The sequence below is a fragment of the Nicotiana tomentosiformis genome, chromosome 7, assembly GCF_000390325.3.
Source record: "Nicotiana tomentosiformis chromosome 7, ASM39032v3, whole genome shotgun sequence".
NCBI classification, from domain to species: Eukaryota; Viridiplantae; Streptophyta; class Magnoliopsida; order Solanales; family Solanaceae; genus Nicotiana; species Nicotiana tomentosiformis.
In genome coordinates, this window is record NC_090818.1 from 20,860,216 (window position 1) to 20,881,265 (window position 21,050).

A 21,050-nucleotide genomic window follows, 5' to 3' on the forward strand; every position below is an offset into this window, starting at 1 on the left:
GACGTGGTCTAAGGTAAAGTGGAAGCAAAAAAGGCGGCGTACCTGAAGTTAGTGGGGAGCATAGGTGAGGAGGAGAGGCGAGTGTGCATGGAGAGGTATAAGTCAGCTAGGAAGGAGGCTAAGTTGGCGGTCACAGAGGCTAAGACTGCGGCTTATGGTCGTATGTACGAGGAATTGGGGAAAAAAGGTGGGGAGAAGAAGTTATTCCGGCTGGCCAAGTTGAGAGAGAGGAAGGCTCGGGATTTGGACCAAGTGAGATGCATCAAGGACGAAGATGGTATAGTATTGATGGAAGATGCCCAGATTAAGAGGAGATGACAGACTTACTTTCATAAACTTCTGAATGAAGAAGGGGATCGGGATATTATGCTAGGCGAATTGGAGCATTCCGAGAGTCACCGTGACTTTGGGTACTGCAGGCGTATCGAGGTTGAGGAGGTCGTGGGAGCTATGCATAAGATGAGTAGGGGCAGAGCGACCGGGCCAGACGAGATTCCGGTGGAATTTTGGAAGTGTGTGGGGAGAGCAGGTTTGGAGTGGTTGACTAGGTTGTTTAATATTATTTTTAAGGGGAAGAGGATGCCGGATGAGTGGAGGTGGAGTATGGTGGTTCCATTGTATAAGAACAAAGGTGATATCTAGAGTTGTAACAATTATAGGGGTATCAAATTACTGAGTCATACCATGAAAGTGTGGGAGAGGGTGGTTGAAGCGAGGGTGAGGATGACAGTGTTTGTATCCGACAACCAGTTCGGGTTCATACCGGGTCGTTCAACTACAAAAGCTATACATCTTGTTAGAAGGTTGGTGGAACTATACAGAGAGAGGAAGAAGGATCTGCACATGGTGTTTATTGACCTAGAGAAAGCGTATGACAAGGTTCCTAGAGAACTTCTCTGGAGATGCCTGGAGGGAAAAGGTGTGTCGGTTCCCTATATTATTGCGATTAAGGACATGTATGATGGGGCTAAGACTTGGGTTAGGACAGTAGGAGGCGACTCTGAGCATTTTTCGGTTGTAATGGGGTTACACCAAGGTTCTGCGCTCAGTCCGTTCTTATTCGCCCTGGTGATAGACGCGTTAACACACCATATTCAAGGAGATGTGCCATGGTGCATGCTATTCGCCGATGACATAGTTCTGATTGATGAGTTGCGAGCCGGTGTTAACGAGAGGATGGAGGTTTGAAGACAGGCTCTTGAGTCTAAGGGTTTCAAGCTAAGCAGGACAAAGACGGAATACCTGGAGTGTAAGTTCAGCGCTGAGCCAGGGGGAAAAGGGCGTAGATGTGAGGCTTAATTCGCAGGTCATCCCGAGTAGAGGCAGCTTCAAGTACCTTGGTTCGGTTATCCAGGGGGGAGGAGAGATCGACGAGGATGTCATACACCGTATTGGGGTAGGATGGATGAAGTGGAGGTTAGCATCTGGAGTCCTGTGTGACAAGAGAGTGTCACCGATACTCAAAGGTAAGTTTTATAAAGCGGTGGTTAGACCGGCCATGATGTATGGGGCTGAGTGTTGGCCCGTTAAGAACTCACATATCCAGAAGATGAAAGTAGCAGAAATGAGGATGTTGCGGTAGATGTGCGAGCACACTAGGATAGATAAGATTAGGAATGATGATATCCGGGAGAAGGTGCGTGTGGCTCCCATTAATGACAAGATGCGGGAAGCGAGGCTTAGATGGTTCGGACATGTTCAGAGGAGAAGCCCAGATACTTCGGTACGGAGGTGTGAGCAGCTGGTTGTGGATGGCACGAGAAGAGGTAGAGGGCGGCCTAAGAAGTATTGGGGAGAGGTGATCAGACAGGATATGGCGAGGCTCCAGATTTCCGAGGACATGACACTTGATAGGAAGATATGGAGGTCGAGTATTAGAGTTGTAGGTTAGGAGGTAGTTGAGTCGTGCCTTACTTCATACCATTGTGGGACTAGCCATGTAGGGTTTTTGTCTAAGATAGCTAGTGGCAATGTTGTGGCTTACTATTTCGCTTTTCAGTGCATGTCCTATTTACTAGCTATCGCTTTTGCTTTGCATCTTTCTTCTAGATTTCATGATGTTCCTATTTTTCTTATGATTGTTGTGATAATACTAATATTTACTAATATTGTCTCCCTTTGCTTTACATCTTTCTTCTGGATTTTATGGTGTTCCTATTTATCCTATGATTGTTGTTGTGATAGTAATATTGTCTCATTTTTGTCATTTTGTCTTTTTTTTGAGCCGAGGGTCTTTCGAAAATAGCCTCTCTACTCCTTCAGGGTAGGGGTAAGGTCTGCGTACACACTACCCTCCCCAGACCCCATTAGTGGGATTTTATTGGGTGTTGTTGTTGTTGTTGTTGTTGTTATTTGTTGTTTGGTTGTTTAGTTTTTCAATTTTCTCTTTGGCAAAGCCTAGATGCCTCGCCATCTTTAAAATATAATGGATTTACATTACATCTTCTCCTATAGCTAATACGCAATAGTCACATCTGGTACTTTATTTAAATTCATTCATCTTCTCATGTAATTATGTGAATTCCTCGCTTGACAAATGTATACGAAAAAATCAGTATTAAGAGTTGGGTGAATGAGGAAGCGATATATGTATGCTTTAATTGTGATAATTAAGAGCGTATGAATTGTAACCGTTATAAAAAATTACAGACGGCTTTTATATGCTTTATTTAATTACCTTTTATTATAGCATTAATTGTGATAATTAAGAGGGCATGAATTGTAACCATACACCCCATAGCTCTAGTATAAATAAAGGCTTTCATTCTATTTATGAGACATCAAGAAATACTTACAGCAAAAGACTAACATTCTTTTTTCTCAAGCTTTATACAAGTGTTATCGATATTTTCTAACTGTTCTTAATTCTGGTGTGAACATTCTGAAGTACAGGCTTGTCTTTTCTTCTATTATTTTTATTTTACTTGCTTTGCTCTTCATTACTTTATTTTATCCGATTAATTTAATTCACGTATCTACAAATCACGATACAAATTCAATTGTACTATTTTTCGGTAAACAGTTTGGCGCCCACCGTGGGGCATAGAAAATTATGGTGTTATTTTGATATGTACATCTTATACTAACGTGCTTTAAATTTTTTTTCTGTTTTAAGCATACTACAGTTATGGCACACAATGATATCAACAACTCGCTCAATGTTGCAACAAACTACAACGATGAGCCTGTGAACAATCTCCATAATGAAAATAAACACGATGGTTCAACTAGTGAAACCTGTCTCGATGGGAATGAGACAACTCCTAATAGGGTAGAAAGAAAAATTCGACACGAGAGGAGTCCTACCCCTAATGATATGGATGGTGAGCCGGTGGCTGTTACCATGAAAATGTGGAGAGCTCAACAACGAAAAATTATGGACCATCTCTCAAGATAGAACCAGATAATGACTAAGCTTTAACAAGCAATACCTGAGACTTCAAATAATTCAAATGTTGGTGTAACGACCCGGCCGGTTGTTTTGAGAATTTAAGTCCTGTCTGGCGGCATAAGGCCCTAAGCAGCTTCGTATTATGTGCCTTGACTTGCGTGCGTGGTTGAATTCAATTATCGGATGATTCGAAGTGATTTGGGACACTTGGTCCCTAAATGAGAGCTTAAGTCTTGGAATTTGGATCGTAGTTGCAACTATGTAAAGACGGATCCGGAATGGAATTACATCGACTCTGTTAGCTCCGTTGAGTGATTTTGAGCTTAGGAGCACGTTCGGAATGTGTTTTGGAGGTCTGTAGTAGATTTAGGCTTAAATTGGCGAAAGTTTGATTTTCGGCGATTTTGGCCGATAGTGGAAATTTTGATATCGAGCTCCGAATGGATTCTGAAAGTGGCTGTGGGTTCATAGTGTCATTTGTGACCTGTGTGAAAAACTTGAGGTCATTCGGACGTGATTTGATAGGTTTTGGCATCGGTTGTAGGAATTTAAAGTTTCAAGTTCTTTAAGTTTGAATTGGAAGGTGATTCGTGATTTTAGCATTAGTTGATGTGATTTGAAAGCTCGACTAAGTTCGTATGGTATTTTAGGATTAGTTGGTATGTTTGGTTGAGGTCCCGAGTGGGCTCGGGTGAGTTTTGAGTGCTTAACGGATCAAAAGTTGGATTTGTGTTGCTGTTGAAGTCTTCAGGCATCTGTCATTTTCGCACCTGCGGTGGAGAGACTGCAGGTGCGTGATCGCACATGCGGGGATGCAAGCGCAGAAGCGGAAAAATGGAAGAGTGCTAGGGGTCGCATGTGCGAAGTGAATTCCGCATATGCGATGCTCGCAAATGCATTATGGTTACGTAGGTGCGGAGAAGATCGCAGAAGTGGACAATAGTCCGTAGGCGCGCACTCGCAGGTGCTACCCAAGGTCCGCAGATGCGGAATAACTGGGCAGAAAAGGGGCAGATTCGAGGGTTTGAAGTTCACTTCACAAATTTGATTGAGAGCTCGGTAGAAGGCGTAATTTGGAGAGATTTTCGGAGGAAGTTTTTGGGTAATGATTCTTAACTCCCTTATGGTTATATTCCACTAATCTATGCTAGAATTGATCGTTTAAATTCGGATTTGGGGTGAAAAATTGAGAAAAGTTCTTAGGCCAAAATTTGTGGTTTTGATCGAGATTTTGGTGTCGGATTTTAGTAAATTCGATATGGTTAGACTCGTGAGTGAATTGAGCTTTCGTATTTTATGACTTTTACCCGATTCTGAGAAGTGGGCTCGTGTCACCTTTTTAGGGAGAATTTCGGAATATTTGTTAAAGTATTGATTTAATTAATTAGATGAGTCTATTATGATTGTAAATATGATATGTAATTGCTTTTGGCTAGATTTGAGCTATTCAGAGTCGGATATTCATGGAAAGGGCATTCTTACGGATTGATTGAGCTTGACTCGAGGTAAGTATTTTGCCTAACCTTGTGTGGGGGAACTACCCCTTAGAATTTGAGTCATCTATGTTGATTGTAGTCTGTGTACGCGAGGTGACGAGTGCGTGCTCGGACGTATTTGTGGAAAGTTGGCCTCTTAGGGTTCTTATGTCCTTATATTCACTGTATATGATGTTATTTTTGATACGTTTGAATTCCTATTTACTAGTTGTACCTCTACATGCTTTGATTAGAGATAATTGCTTTAGGATTCACTCTTACTGTCTATTTGACCCTTATTTAACTTAACCAAAGATTTTACCTCTTCTATCGTCATGCTATATTTTTCATAACTGCTTGTCTTTAATTGAAATCATTATTTTCTCACCCTATAATTGTTTAGTCTTTATTGGAGTTATGATTATCTTCCGTTGCTTTTCCTTACTTGAATTGTTGAATTTTTCTCGTAATTGCTCAACCTCAAAAGGAGTTTAGATAACCTATATCTTAGTTGACTTGCCATTATTTGGAACTATTTGACTTGTGTTAGCTTCTTATTGTTGACTTGAATATTGTGGAATTGTTGCTATATTTTTATTTTGTTTTCCCTTGTTAAGTTGTTCTCCTTGTGCCTAGCATTCTTTACTGTGGTTATTTCTTGTGAATGAGTTCTACTGTTCTTGTGATTTAAATTCTTGAGTTGATTTGCTCGTCGTACCTTGCATTTCTGTCATTGTTGCTTTTGTACTCGTTGTGGTGATGTACGAGGTTTCTGTCGTGTTATAGTTGTTATCTCTGTTGTCAGCACTGCATATTTAAATTGGGACTACGGGCGTATTCCGGGAGATCCCCCAGCACTGTATATTTAAATTGGGACTACGGATATATTCCGGGAGATCCCTCTGTCTTGCATATTTACTTTGGGACTACAGACGTATTTCGGGAGATCCCCCAGCACTGCATATTAATTTTGGGACTACAGACGTTTTTCGGGAGATCCCCCAGCTCTGCATATTTAAATTGGGACCACAGACGTATTCCGGGAGATCCCCCAACGCTGCATATTTAAATTGGGACTACAGACGTATTTCAGAAGATTCTCCTGTCTTGCATAAATAATTCGAGACGGTATCCCGGTAGATTTCCCCTGTGGTTATAACTGTATTCAGAGCTGCTAATCTTTCATGCTTAGGTGTGACAGGGTGACTTATACTCAAAGGATATTACTTGAAGAGTTTATATTTGAAAAGTATTTATCTTGAAGGAACTATGTTTAAAGATATTTATTTGAAAGGGTTATACTTGAAAAGTATTTATCTTGAAAGAACTATGTTTGAAGGCTAATTATTTGAAAAGTTTATATTTGAAAGGTTTTATCTTGAAAGAACTATGTTTGAAAGATATTTATTTGAAGGAAGTATATTTCAAAAATAATTTCTTATTGGAAAGGATTATATTCTAAAGACCTCAATTTAAAAACTTACGGGTGAAAGTTTACACTTGAAGGATTTGACTAATTTATTGGGGTTGTTGGCTAAGACCTGATGTGAAAACTATTGCAGCTGCTGAGTTACTACTTGCCTTTACTGTATTGTGATTTCTGGATTTGGGTTGTGTTTTCGTTCATTCTTCTGTGTCTTATTATGGTGTTCCGCTGTTACTTCTTGTTTTTCCTTCCTTATTGCAGTTGCTACATCGTTAGCCATATCGCGGGGTCCTTAGATAGATGTCATGTTCTGTCATCCCTATACTTATGCTTGTTCAGTTTATTAGACCAATGGGTGTCTTGACTAGTTCTCGTCACTACTTCACCGAGGTTAGTCTTGATACTTACTAGGCACCGCTGTGGTGTGCTCATGCTGCTCTTCTACACATTGTTTTGTGCAGATCCAGGAAATTATTTGTTAGCTAGCTGTATGGACTGTTGTTGCGAAGACTCAAGGTAAACCTGTTGCTTCATTCGCAGGCTTCAGAGTCACCTTCAACTTTTCATTTTGCACTGTTTATTCTTATTTTTGGACAGTTGTATTTAGAAGTTTTCTAGCAAACACTCTATAGAGATTATGACTTGTACTACTGGTTTTGGGAACTATAAGAGATTCTATTTAAATAATGTTGTTGTTTTAATTATTGTTAGGCTTACTTAGTCTTTAAGACTAGGTGTCATCACGATACCCAAACGGAGGGGAAATTGGGTCGTGACAAGTTGGTATCAGAGCCCTAGGTTCATAGGTGCCACGAGTCATAAGCGAGTTTAGTAGAGTCTTGCGGATCAGTATGGAGACGTCTGTACTTATATTCGAGAGGCTACAACTATTAGGACAATTTCACTTCCTTCATTCCTATCGTGCGAGTTCATTGATCTTGAAGTTTGAAATTTACCATTCCATTCTCTCACAAATGGTGAGGACACGAGCTGCGGTTCTTGATAATGTTACCCCCGGAGTAGATGCCACTATGGTCAGAGGCGGAGGCCGCCGAGGAGCACATGCCGCAGCTAGGGCACCTACCAGAGAAGCAGTTGGGGAGCCGCCAGTAGTTCCAGTTGGGGGCAAGAACCGGAGGTGCCTGCTATATCCCCCGGACTTCAGGAGGCTTTAGCACAGTTCCTGAGCATGTTTGGTATATTGGCTCAGGCGGGGATATTTCAGTTGCACAAGTTACTTCACAGACTGGGGGAGGAGCCTAGACTCCTGCCGCCCATACTCCAGAGCAGCGAGTTCACGTTGGTCAGGTTTCAGGTGTCATGGTAACACAGGCCGTGGTTCCAGTTTAGCTTATGGTCAGAGCAGCATCATCCGAGGAAGGGAAGCTTAGATTTGCAAGGTTCAAGAGGTATAACCCTCCTACATTCGGCCGTTTGTCTTCAAAGAGTGCACATGGTTTTCTGGAGGAGTGCCACAACATCCTCCGCACTATTGATATTGTTGAGACGAGTGGGGGTTGCTTTTACTACGTTCTAGCTTAGGGGAGCGACTTATCAGTGGTGGCAGGCATATGAGATGGGTAGCCCAGCCGAGTTAGCTTCACTTACATGGGTTCAGTTTTCATAGATGAACCTGAGAGAGTTTGTACCTCAGTCCCGTCGAGATGCATGGCATACGGAGTTTGAGCAGCTGCGCTAGGGCACTATGTCAGTGTCAGCGTATGCTGTGAGAATCAGTGATTTGGCCAAGCATGCACCTGTTTTGGTCACCACAGTTAGAGAGTGTGTCCTTAGATTCATTGAGGAACTCAAGCATGATATTCGGTTCAGTATGGCTCGAGAGTTAGAGTAAGATGTTTCGTTTCAGCAGGTGGTAGGGATCACTCGCCATATAGAGGACATGCGGGGCTATGAGAGAGAGTACAAGCGAGATCAGGAGAGAGAGGACAGGTAGGTGAGGAGGCCTCGTAGACCAGAGAGATCTACAGGTCCTTATTTTGGAGGCAGGGTACAACATGGTAGAGGTTTTATAGGTCAGCCAGTTTGGTTTGCACTTCAGGCTTTGCACAGTGTGTCGGGTGCTCATGGGTCTCAGAGTACCCGTACCGCACAGTTCCCATAGCCACATCAGCATAAAGTTACTTCGAGTGTAGAGATACCAGCCATAGGGTGAGAGATTGTCCTAGACTCCGGACAGGTGTGTTATAGCGGAGTATTCAGGCGAGTAGAGTGCGCCCAAGAGGGGAAGGCCCGGCCCATTGATGTGTTTCATATAATAGTCTTGAGGACACTGTGCCAGATGATGTTGTACAAGTATGCTTTTGATTTGTTACAGAGGGGCACCATTCGTATTTTGATTCGGTTCTGCTTATCGGGGCGAGTTCCCCTATTTGTTGTTCCACCTATGGGTGAGTTCATGACTTAGTATTATGTTTAGGTGTTTACCCCTGTTGGGAGACTCTATGAGTGGTAGCCCGTGTCTATCGTTTGTTTCTATTCATTATCGAAAGTTTCGAGACTAGAAGTGAATTCATGTTGTCCATTATGGTAGGTTTGATGTGATTCCTCAGTAAATTGGTTACGATTTATAATTTGATACTCTGCCGGGGTGAGGGTTTAGTAAGTGTTGTGATTTTATTGGAAGAATTGAATTAGTGAAATATTTCCATTAGTATAATGTGTATTCGACTTGTGATTCAGAGTTGAGGGTGAGACCCTCGCAATTCCAGGTGATTTGATATGTTTGAGCCGGGCTGCGTGTCGCGGTGGAAGTTACATCAGGATGAGATTCTTGTGATTTGTTCATATACTTTGATTTTTCCTATTTAAAATTGATTCGAAGTATGGTACTATTAGAGAGTTGTGCCTGTCGGTCTTGTTTGATATTTCTCTTATATATTTCTCTTTACGTATTCAGTCATTCTCGTTATATGTTTCTTGAGTTTTAGCTTGTGGGGTGTGTGCCCGGTGGTGTTAGTTGTGACTTGTTGATTCGGGTGTATAGTTAAGAGGTCTTCGTGTTTTATGCATCGTTGTCAGTGTTGTGGAGGTTGAAATAGGGTTCTGACGGATGTGAGTCTAAGTTCCGGTGATGGTTTTGATTTCGTGCAGCTATTGTGATCATAAATGTTATTATGGGCCTATGTATGGTGTGTCTTGTTGTGCGGTCGTACCTTGTGGGTGTAGGCATGAGTTGTTACAGCTGGTTGAGACTGATATCGGTTATGGATTTAGAATCGGGTCTTTTGAAGACAAATGGAAGGTGAGATTTTTGACTCTAAGGCTTATCGGTGTTGATAGAAAGGATAAATTACAGTTGGGATGGTATCGTTAGGCTTATTTGGATTGGGATGACGTGGGGTCCCTCGCGGGTGTATGTTGAATATGTGCTTTCAGTGATTGAAGACTTCGAGGCAATTCTTAGCATGTTCGAGGACGAACGTTTGTTTAAGAGGGGAAGGATGTAACGACCCGGCCAATCGTTCTAAGAATTTAAGTCCCGTCCGACGGCATAAAGCCCTGAGCAGCTTTGTATTATGTGCCTTGACTTGTGTGCGTAGTTGAATTCAATTATCGGGTGATTCGAAGTGATTTGGGATACTTAGTCCCTAAATGAGAGCATAAGTCTTAGAATTTAGACCGTAGTCACAACTGTGAGAAGACGGATCCGGAATGGAATTATGTCGACTCTGTTAGCTCTGTTGAGTGATTTTGAGCTTAGGAGAGCGTCCAGAATGTGTTTTGGAGGTCTGTAGTAGATTTAGGCTTGAATTGGCGAAAGTTAGATTTTCGACGATTTCGGCCGATAGTGGAAATTTTGATAACGAACTCGGAATGGATTTCCGAAAGTGGTTGTGGGTTCGTAGTGTCATTTGTGATATGTGTTCAAAATTTAAGGTCATTCGGACGTGGTTTGATAGGTTTCAGCATCGGTTGTAGGAATTTAATGTTTCAAGTTCTTTAAGTTTGAATTGGAAGGTGATTCGTGATTTTAGCATTAGTTGATATGATTTGAGGGCTCGACTAAGTTCGTATGGTGCTTTAGGATTGGTTGGTATGTTTGGTTGATGTCCTGAGGGGGCTCGGGTGAGTTTCGAGTGCTTAACGGATCAAAAGTTGGATTTGTGTTGCTGCTGAAGTCTTCAGTCATCTGTCATTTTCGCACCTGCGGTGGAGAGACCGCAGGTGCATGATCGCACATGCGGGGAGGCAAGCGCAGAAGCGAAAAGATGGAAGAGTGCTAGGGGTCGCATGTGCGAGGTGAATTTCGCATCTGCAATGCCCGCAAATGCGTTAGGGTTACGCAGGCGCGGAGGAGATCGCAGAATTGGACAATAGCCCGCAGGTGCGACTCAAGGTCTGCAGATGCGGAATAACTGGGCAGAAAAGGGGCAGATTCGAGGGTTTGAAGTTCACTTCACAAATTTGATTGAGAGCTCGGTAGAAGGCGAAATTTGGAGAGATTTTCGGAGGAAGCTTTTGGATAATGATTCTTAACTCCCTTATGGTTATATTCCACTAATATATGCTAGAATTCATCTTTTAAATTCGGATTTGGGTGAAAATTGAGAAAAGTTCTTAGGCCGAATTTTGGGGTTTTGATCGAGATTTTGGTGTCGGATTTTAGTAAATTCGATATGGTTAGACTCGTGAGTGAATTGAGCTTTCGTATTTTATGACTTTTACCTGATTCCGAGACGTGGACCCGTGTCGACTTTTAAGGGTGAATTTTGGAATATTTGTTAAAGCATTAATTTATTTAATTAGATGAGTCTATTATGTTTGTAAATATGATATGTAATTGCTTTTGGCTAGATTTTTTGCCATTTAGAGCCGGATATTCATGGAAAGGGCATTCTTACAGATTGATTGAGCTTGACTCGAGGTAAGTATCTTGCCTAACCTTGTGTGGGAGAACTACCCCTTAGGATTTGAGTCATCTATGTTGATTGTAGTCTGTGTTACGCGAGGTGACGAGTGCGTGCTCGGACGTATTTGTGGAAAGTTGGCCTTTTATGTTTCTTATGTCCTTATATTCACTGTGTATGATGTTGTTTTTGATACGTTTGAATTTCTATTTGCTAGTTTCACTTCTACATGCTTTGATAAGATATAATTGCTTTAGGATTCACCCTTACTGTCTATTTGACCCTTATTCGACTTAACCAAAGATTTTACCTCTTCTATCGTTGTGCTATATTTTTCATAACTGCTTATCTTTAATTGAAATCATTATTTTCTCATCCGATAATTGTTTAGTCTTAATTGGAGTTATGATTATCTTCCGCTGCTTATCCTTACTTGAATTGTTGAATTTTCCTTGTAATTGCTCAACCTCAAAAGGAGTTTAGATAACCTATATCTTAGTTGACTTGCCATTATTTGGAACTATTTGACTCGTGTTAGCTTCTTATTGTTGACTTGAATATTGTGGAATTGTTGCTACATTTTTGTTTTGTTTTCCCTTGTTAACTGTTCTCCTTGTGCCTAGCATTCTTTACTGTGGTTCTTCTTTGTGAATGTGTTCTACCGTTCTTGTGATTTAAATTCTTGAGTTGATTTGCTCGCCGTACCTTGCATTTCTGTCATTGTTGCTTTTTTACTCGTTGTGGTGATGTACGAGGTTTCTGTCGTGTTATAGTTGTTATCTCTGTTGTCAGCACTGCATATTTAAATTGGGACTACGGACGTATTCCGAGAGATCCCCCAGCACTGCATATTTAAATTGGGACTACGGATGTATTCCGGGAGATCCCCCTGTCTTGCATATTTACTTTGGGACTACAGACGTATTTCGGGACATCCCCCAGCACTGCATATTTATTTTGGGACTACAGACGTATTTCGGGAGATCTCCCAGCACTGCATATTTAAATTGAAACTACGGACGTATTCCGAGAGATCTCCCTGTCCTGCATAATTAATTCGGGACTACGAGACGGTATCCCGGTAGATTTTCCCTGTGGTTATATCTGTATTCGGAGCTGCTAATATTCCATGCTTAGGTGTCACAAGGTGACTTATACTCAAAGGATATTACTTGAAGAGTTTATATTTGAAAAGTATTTATCTCGAAGGAACTATGTTTGAAGATATTTATTTGAAAGGGTTATACTTGAAAAGTATTTATCTTGAAAGAACTATGTTTGAAGGCTAATTATTTGAAAAGTTTTTATTTGAAAGGTTTTATCTTGAAAGAACTATATTTGAAAGATATTTATTTGAAGGAAGTATATTTCAAAAATAATTTCTTATTGGAAAGAATTATATTCTAAAGACCTCAATTTAAAAACTTACGGGTGAATGTTTACACTTGAAGAATTTTACTAATTTATTGGGGTTGTTGGCTGAGACCTTATGTGAAAACTATTGCAGCTGTTGAGTTACTACTTGCCTTTACTGTATTGTGATTTCTGGATTTGGGTTGTGTTTCGTTCATTCTTCTGCGTCTTATTCTGGTGTTCCGTTGTTACTTCCTGTTTTTCCTTCCTTGTTGAAGTTGCTATGTCGTTAGCCATATCGCGGGGTCCTTAGATAGATGTCATGTTCTGTCATCCCTATACTTATGCTTGTTCAGTTTATTAGACCAGTGGGTGTCTTGACTAGTCCTCGTCACTACTTCACCGAGGTTAGTCTTGATACTTACTGGGCACCGTTGTGGTGTGCTCATGCTATTCTTCTGCACATTATTTTGTGCAGATCCAGCTAATTGTTCGTTATCTACTGTGTGGACTGTTGTTGCGGAGACTCAAGGTAAACCTGTCGCTGCTTTCGCAGGCTTCGGAGTCACCTTTAACTTTTCGTTTTGCACTGTTTATTCTTATTTCTGGACAGTTGTATTTAGAAGTTTTCTAGCAAACACTCTATAGAGCTTATGACTTGTACTACCGGTTTTAGGAACTATAAGAGATTCTATTTAAATAATGTTGTTATTTTAATTATTGTTAGGCTTACCTAGTCCTTAAGACTAGGTACCATCACGATACCCAGACGGAGGGGAAATTGGGTCGTGACAGTTGGTGTTTGAACCCCCTCCCGGCGTCCCTATAAATCAAACGGCACCAAGAACTGGTGAATCATTACCGGGGGAAGGTTCAGAAGAAACAACAATCAAGCAGGTGGTGCCGGAAGTGGATCCGAAAATGAAAATAACGCAGACGATTCTTTCAAAGCTGAACTCATGAGGTTTATGAGGGAAATAAATGCTCGAATAGATCAAAGTGCTAAAGAATTTCATTCTCGAATAGATCAGATCCCTGGAGCACCTCCAGTTCTAGAGGGCCCGAATTCAAAAAAGTATATACCATTGCCGTTTAAAACCTAGTGCGGCTCCGAAGTTGATTCCAAAGAGATCAAAATGCAGGATATTTCAAAATATGATGGAGCATCGGATCCGTATGAACACATCACAACCTACACCACAACTGTCAAGGGAAATAATTTGGCTCCGCATCTGATCGAATCAGTTTTACTAAAGAAATTTGGCGAAACTCTAACAAAATGGGATTTAACATGGTATTCTCTTTTACTTGAACACTCAATTGATTCTTTTGAAATAATTGAAGATTCTATCATCAAAGCTCACGCCGGAGGAAGGAAAGTGCTAGCTAGAAAAGTCAATATATTCAGAATCACTCAAGGAAACTCTGAGTTGCTACGAGAGTTGAAGGAGAGTGTTGGAAGTATTTACCAAGGGTCTTAATCCCACAAGTTTTGATGCCTCAAGGAAGTTGAAGGAGAGTGTTGGAATTTCAAGCAATAACGTGGGAAGATGTTCATAACATATACGAGTCAAAGATTCGTGTAGAAGATGATAAGATAAGTAAATTGACATATTCAACAGCCCGGAATCAAAGTTAATTGAACTTTGAACGGAGGCATTTCAGACACCGATTTAAACCATACCTATCAGGATTATGGACTGATATGAGGCAGGGGCGTACCCGAAGCGAGTCACCAGAAAATAACTTCGACAAAATACAATAATGTCTACGAATGTCGGGGACTGTTGCATCGGAGCAGATGAAACTGCAATAGTAAGTACCGAAAGCATCTGAAGATGGCCCTGGAACAATCTGTACAAGATGCCGGAGATAGCCCGAACTGGCTCTGGAATAAAGAAAAGGACTGGGGACTACTAGATCAACCTGGAAAAAAATTAGAAGGAATCAGAATCAAGAACTGTCTAGACTCAATAATTGCCAGCCCAGTCGCAATTCTCTTGCAAGGTATTTTTGTTCATCTCCTGTAAATTATCGTATATGCAAAGTTATGAACACATATGAACGTTCAACGAATGGAATGAAGCAAAACTTGCACTTTCTAGAAACATTCTTGTATATGTTTGAATGAACATAATCATTCTTAATATTTACTCATACTTAGAAGCAAAAAAGGATTACAAATCCGAACAATTGCGCCCGGATGAACATGGGACGTCCTCTTCATAAGCACTATAAATATAAGGGCCCTCTCTTATAAAGCTATCGAATTAAGTGGCTAAAGGTCGGATGCCTTGTTTCCCAATCGTAAAGTTAACCAGATGTATCAAATTCCTAGGCATTATCAAAACCTTAAGTATAAAATTCATGGTCATTAACATACCCGGTCTTGAAGGTTGTGAGATTATAAAAGTTTTCGGTTACAACTAAAAATCGAAGAGTCAAAACTCAAAGAAAAGTTATCGGGTACAACTAAAAACCCGAGAGTTAATAGTCAAAGAGGTACAACTAAAAATTGAAGAGTTAAAACTCAAAGAAAAGTTGCGGGTGGACGCTAAAAACCCTGAGATCAAGTTGTCTATGATAACGATACTTTTGCAGCTTCAACCGGTCATCGAAGAAAGAATAATAAGTGGTGGAGTTGTCATCTGAATCCCTAAGTTATGCACTCTTTTTCCTAACCCCCGATTTTTGTCCAGATTGGATTTTTCCTGTAAGATTTTTAAAGAGGCAGTGACGAGGGTAAAAAGGAGAAAATCTTCCACTTTCCGGTCACATCACAGTGAGTATCGGAAAGTGGGGGGGGGGATGATCACGCCCAACTATGCCTTATAAAAAGGACTAAGTGGTCATTGCAAATATAATCCGGTTTACAAGTCCGAAATCGAATCCCACAGGGAATTAACCTACTAATCACAACTGCCAGTTTCGCAAGAATTCAAGTAATTAACTTTCAGAAATATTGAATAATGCGTTGAGTGTTTACTAACTAAAAGCAAGGTAATTAAAATCTGTAATTTTATTATTAACAAAGCAAATATTGTAGACAAGATTGGAAAGGTCTAGGGTTACGTTTTTCCCTCTTATCGGAATCCTCCCTGCTACGTCTCCTATAAATTCGCCTAGATACACTCTACCGATCATGAGCACTTTAGGTGTCGTAATTCTCTTCCGAGCAAATACAATAATTTACTAGTCGTATTCTTCCGAACTACGCTAGCTATGTCACGACCCAAATCGATGGGCCACAACGGGCACCCGGTACCTTACTTAACCGAGTACCAACATAACGTATCTTTTCGTATCATACTATCATAGATAACTGAGCCGAAGAGGCAGATGTGAGATAAGTAGAATACAACATGAAATACCAACTTATACATAAGACATACGACATATAAGACCAAAATAACCACTCGTACACTGAACATAGGCCGACAAGGCCATACAATCTTTTACGTACATGACGTCTGTCTACAAGCCTCTAAGAATACATAATTGTCATAAAGGTTCAGACAGAGCCCCCACCATACCAAACAATACATGCCTAAATCATACTGACCAAACAAGAAACTACGGAGCAAATGGAGCGCACAACACCTTCCGCTAAGCTGATAGCCTACTTGGAGGACTCTCGACCTATCTATCAGGACCTGCGGGCATGAAACGCAGCGATCCAAGGAAAAAGGGACGTCAGTACAAATAACGTACCAAGTATGTAAGGAATGAAATCAGTAAACAATAGATATGAGAAAAACATGGAGTAAAAGACTCGACATGTATGTCTTAATAACTATGTGAATCATTAATATTTACAATGTCATGCATATGCGTATAAATATCATACCATGTTTAGGTATATGTGTTCATAACATCATCAAATCTCTGAGGGCATCCCATTATATCATCTCGGCCACTGTGGGCAAATCATCAATGTATACCAGCTGATCAGGTGGTGGTGCGTATATAATGCCATAACCTTTTTACATATCCCATATACATATAATATACGCGTATATAATGCCATCTGGTCATGGGTCAATATATATGTATAAATGCATGAAATGCATAAGAAATACATTAATAAGATTTCTCGGAATATCATAAAATCAATATGTCTTTCGGATAAACTTTATCAAATATGTATTTTTCTGAGACCCATAAACATAGGATATAATAATAATTCACATGGGAATCAAGAATATAGACACCCCTAGTATTTCTATGAATAGAGTAATTTATGAAAGTTGCATTTTTTGCTCGTTTCGTTTGTATCATTTGTATCATGCCAAAAGAAATAAGGGATATCGTTAATATACCTGAGCTGATTCTCTTGACAATTCCTCTAACAGACGTCAATTGCAACAACAGTAATGGCAGATCGAAGTAGGGAAAAATCCGTATGATATTCTTTGAGAAAGATTACAACGTACTCCCTTAGAATCGTAAATCTCACGTTTCGAAGTTTTAAGTGAATTGATTAAGCTCCATCGTCACTTTGCAAATCTTGGCATCCCTCTTTAAAATTTATGAACAATGTTACTAATAAAGAATGGGATGTTGTTCTCTACAAGAATGGAAAATGAATATAATTGTTGCCACGTTAAAGTTCCTTAAACTTTATTCAAAGACTTAGAGTTTCAAATGAATTCTTTAAAAGTGTTGGTTGGTAGGCCCCACTTATCACTTTAATGCTTAGCAAGCTTTCTTATCCCAAAGTGTGATACCAACTTAGCATACATATTAGTCATACATCACTTTAGTTGTCATGGTCCCACGTGGATAAGACAATTCTTATACTTATCCACTTAAATTAATAATTAACCAATAATCTCAAATTACTTAAAATACTACTCAACTTTAACATACTTTATACACCCTACTATCATGGTCAAGTGGTATCTTGTATGGCACTAGTCCATAAATATGGGATATTGTAGCTTGGACCGTATTTTATCTCAAAATGTCAAACTCCGACGAAATTCATTTTCTTCGATTTGTTTACCCTCTCACTTTCACGAATTTACTTATCACTTGTTTGAAATAGCATAATGCTTATAATCTCAAAATAAATCTCATTTTCAAACTTACGTCGATTAACTTACGAAGAAACTTTAACATACGAAAATGCGGGATATAACATCTCATTTTTGAGCTTATCTAAATTTACTTATGGGGTACTTTCACGTACGAAAATATGGGGTGTAATATCATTCTCCCTTTGGAACATTCGTCCTCGAATGTTGAGTAATGCACTTATCGGTCTCATAACCGGATAGCTTATACGAATAGTTTTAATATTGTCCTTGCCATTTAGGAAACTGTTCTGTTAATAAATTTAAAGTCCAGGGCATTCCCACCTTTAGGCCTCTTTCTCACACCATGGCTTGTGGTCGGTATTCTTCCAATCTCGTAACTCTTGCTAATTTTTGTCATGTAGCATGTATGACTTCTTCCTTGTATGTGCGCCTATTCGATTCTTCCTCCAGCTTTTAGCCAATCTCTAGGCCTCACTTTGTGAATATATATAGAATTTTGACAAGCTGTCCCTATGGGTGTCTATGGCTTTACTACATCTATGTAGATCATACTATACCATAACTCTTACTTCGATTTACCGTTACTGAGGTTTGCTACCAAACTCCAGGTTACTCTCGTTGCTTATCCTATATGTATAAATCTAAGTCCTTTAATGCTTTCTCATTACTGTTCATCTTAAGAATGATGACCTAATTCCATTTCATATTTTGTAACTTTTATCGATCCATTGTTGATTCGCCTCAATGTTGATCTACAATTTACCACTAATAACTTGAAACTTCTTACGTAATACATTGCCACTAGGGATTACGTCTCATCGAGGGATATCTGAAGTAACTTGCCTATTCCACCTAGGGGCGATACTATACTTCAATAACCATTGTTTTAATAATATTCCAACATTATTCATCTTATGGGGGGTACTCTAATCTCGTGTCATCCATGAAATCCTTTTTTTCAAATCATTACTCAATCGAAGGCCCAAACATCATCCTTTATCTATCAAAATTATACCCTTATTCTACTACCAGGGTAGCATTCTATCTATACTGAGTTTTTTATAACTTAGAGAAATCATTAGCTCTCTTGTTTTCACGGGCTTAATCCCCGAGGACTTATCCATTGTCGTCACCTTCTCACTCGCCCTTTCTTATCCTTACTCATGTCTTCCAAAAACCTTGCCGCTTTACCATACTTTAGCTTGCGACTTACACATATCTATTTATACTACTCCCAACCTTCTTTCAACTTGCTTGCATCATAGATTTCCTTATGTCATTCTGGAACATCAAGCGAGACATCACATCGTTTCTAACTCTTCTTTATTCTTTTAACTAGACCTCTTGATACATAGAAACCATAGGCCGGAAAATATGGGACTGACGATGTCGTTATCATTCCTGGATACTAAGTCTCAGTGTTTCTAGCCTTCTATCTGAAGTATGGACTATTCACAACCTTCTGCATTTGAGTATCTCGTATGTTGTTCACCTTTACCTTACTTACCTTAAAATATCGCATCACATCTTCTATCTCTTTCATGACCTCCCTTCCATACAGGTATAATTCACATCTACAGCTTGAAGCTCTATTATAATACTTGCACCTCTGGTGCATATACAATCTGGTGAGAGCTTCATACTGACTTCTTATGAGGCTGATACTCTTATAACTGGCTTTGTCGTAGAGTCGTTATAGAATATGGTTGTTGTACTATCTCTCTTGTACCTCTGATATTAAGAGTGATTCTGCAATATTCTCAATCATGATGTCTAAAATTTTCTGGGTCCAATAATCAGACTCCTGATTTGCTTCGTTGATGTAACTCTTTAGTTTCCTCTTCCTTCTGATCAACCTTTCTGTAGGCTTAAGCTATCTTCCGATATGTGGCTCCTGGTATTAGTTATTACTTTAGTCTTTCATAGCTGCTATGAAATATCCGTGATACCATCATCTAACAATTCAATCCCTCGTCTATGACCTGGACTTAATTCTTTCTTTTAACTTATACCAGAGTCTTCTACAGCTGTATGATTGTCAACATATATGCTGGATGGATAATACTCCAAAATCTAAAGTGCATTCATAACGTAACTCACTATGGATCACTAATCAAATAATTCCTTTCATTCCTTCTCAACTTTTTTTAAATGTAAGCAATTACTTTTCCTGGTTGTTTTTTCCACTTGTTGCATACATACTTAGCTTATCTTAGTTCCCACGCATGCCGAAATGTTTGTACAACTCATATGGTCTCGAATATTACTTTTAATTTTTCTTCCCGTTCCTTAGCCACGGTAGGTGTCACTTCCTCATAGAGTTCATATAATGTTGTAGTGAGACATGTTTTTTTACATGACCATTTTCTCTTTAGGTCACTGTGCTTAGGTTGAAGCCTTCTTCCTTATTTTCTCAGCTAGTCTTTCATTGTAGTACTTAGGGAGGACCCTCTGACTCTTGTAAAGCTGCGAGCTTATTACATAGTATACTCGACGATTTTTTTTTTTTTTTGTGATGTCCTTTCTTGGCTATAATTATCCGTAGTTACTTACCTTCAAGCCCTTATACTTGTAGGGTTGCTTCTGAACTAATATTTTGTATGTCTTCCCAGTGGCACTCTCTTTTATTTTCGTAACACTCATACGGTACCTTTACTATCCCAACTCCTATCTAAATATTTCTCAAGGATCACAATATCATACCTGCGAGATTGAATTCCCCATGTTGGGGTTCACTATATTTATTTTGCACGATCTATTGATTTGTCTATATCCTCTTGTCTAGCCATAACTAGGCTCTTCCTGAATCAACTGCTAACTATTCGTTAGCCCATTCTCATATCAATATTTCACGTAATCTTTCTTGGGTTATTTCTTTTGTCTTAACTTACGTATCGCACTGACTCCTTATCTATTAATAACATCTCGGGTAGAAACCCTTACTTCCTCTCCTTGACGTCGTGTTTGCATAATGTCCTGGAATCGTTGCATGTCTGTAGGATTTGAATGAGTGCAATCTCATCCCTTTCTCATTTTTATCGCATTCTCCCTTTACCATTCCGTAGTTACTAAAACCACTTAATTCTGACTTAACTCCATATCACTTCATACTCCCCCCTTTAGGGGAGTACTAAGATTTAGTGCTACGATGATCTACATATAGATGTTTTACCTTTTCATCTTTGGCGTCTTTTCACATCATCGATGACCCTTACTCGCCTCGCGGTAATCCTTCGGTACCAAGGATAATAAATTTCCTTACTCGCGAGGGTGACACTTAGTATAACTGGTACATACAGTCCCTTAAGATGAACTTTGCTCACATTGCTTGCTTTAGGGAAGCGTCTTCCTGAATGACCATTCTCTGAATTTCTCATGAATCTTCTTCTATTGTCCATTCTATTATCTCCGGAACACAATCTTTGAAATTCTCATGATGCCTACTATTATCAAATCACTCAGTCCCTAATTCATGTTTAGTTTATCTTGTTCACCAAC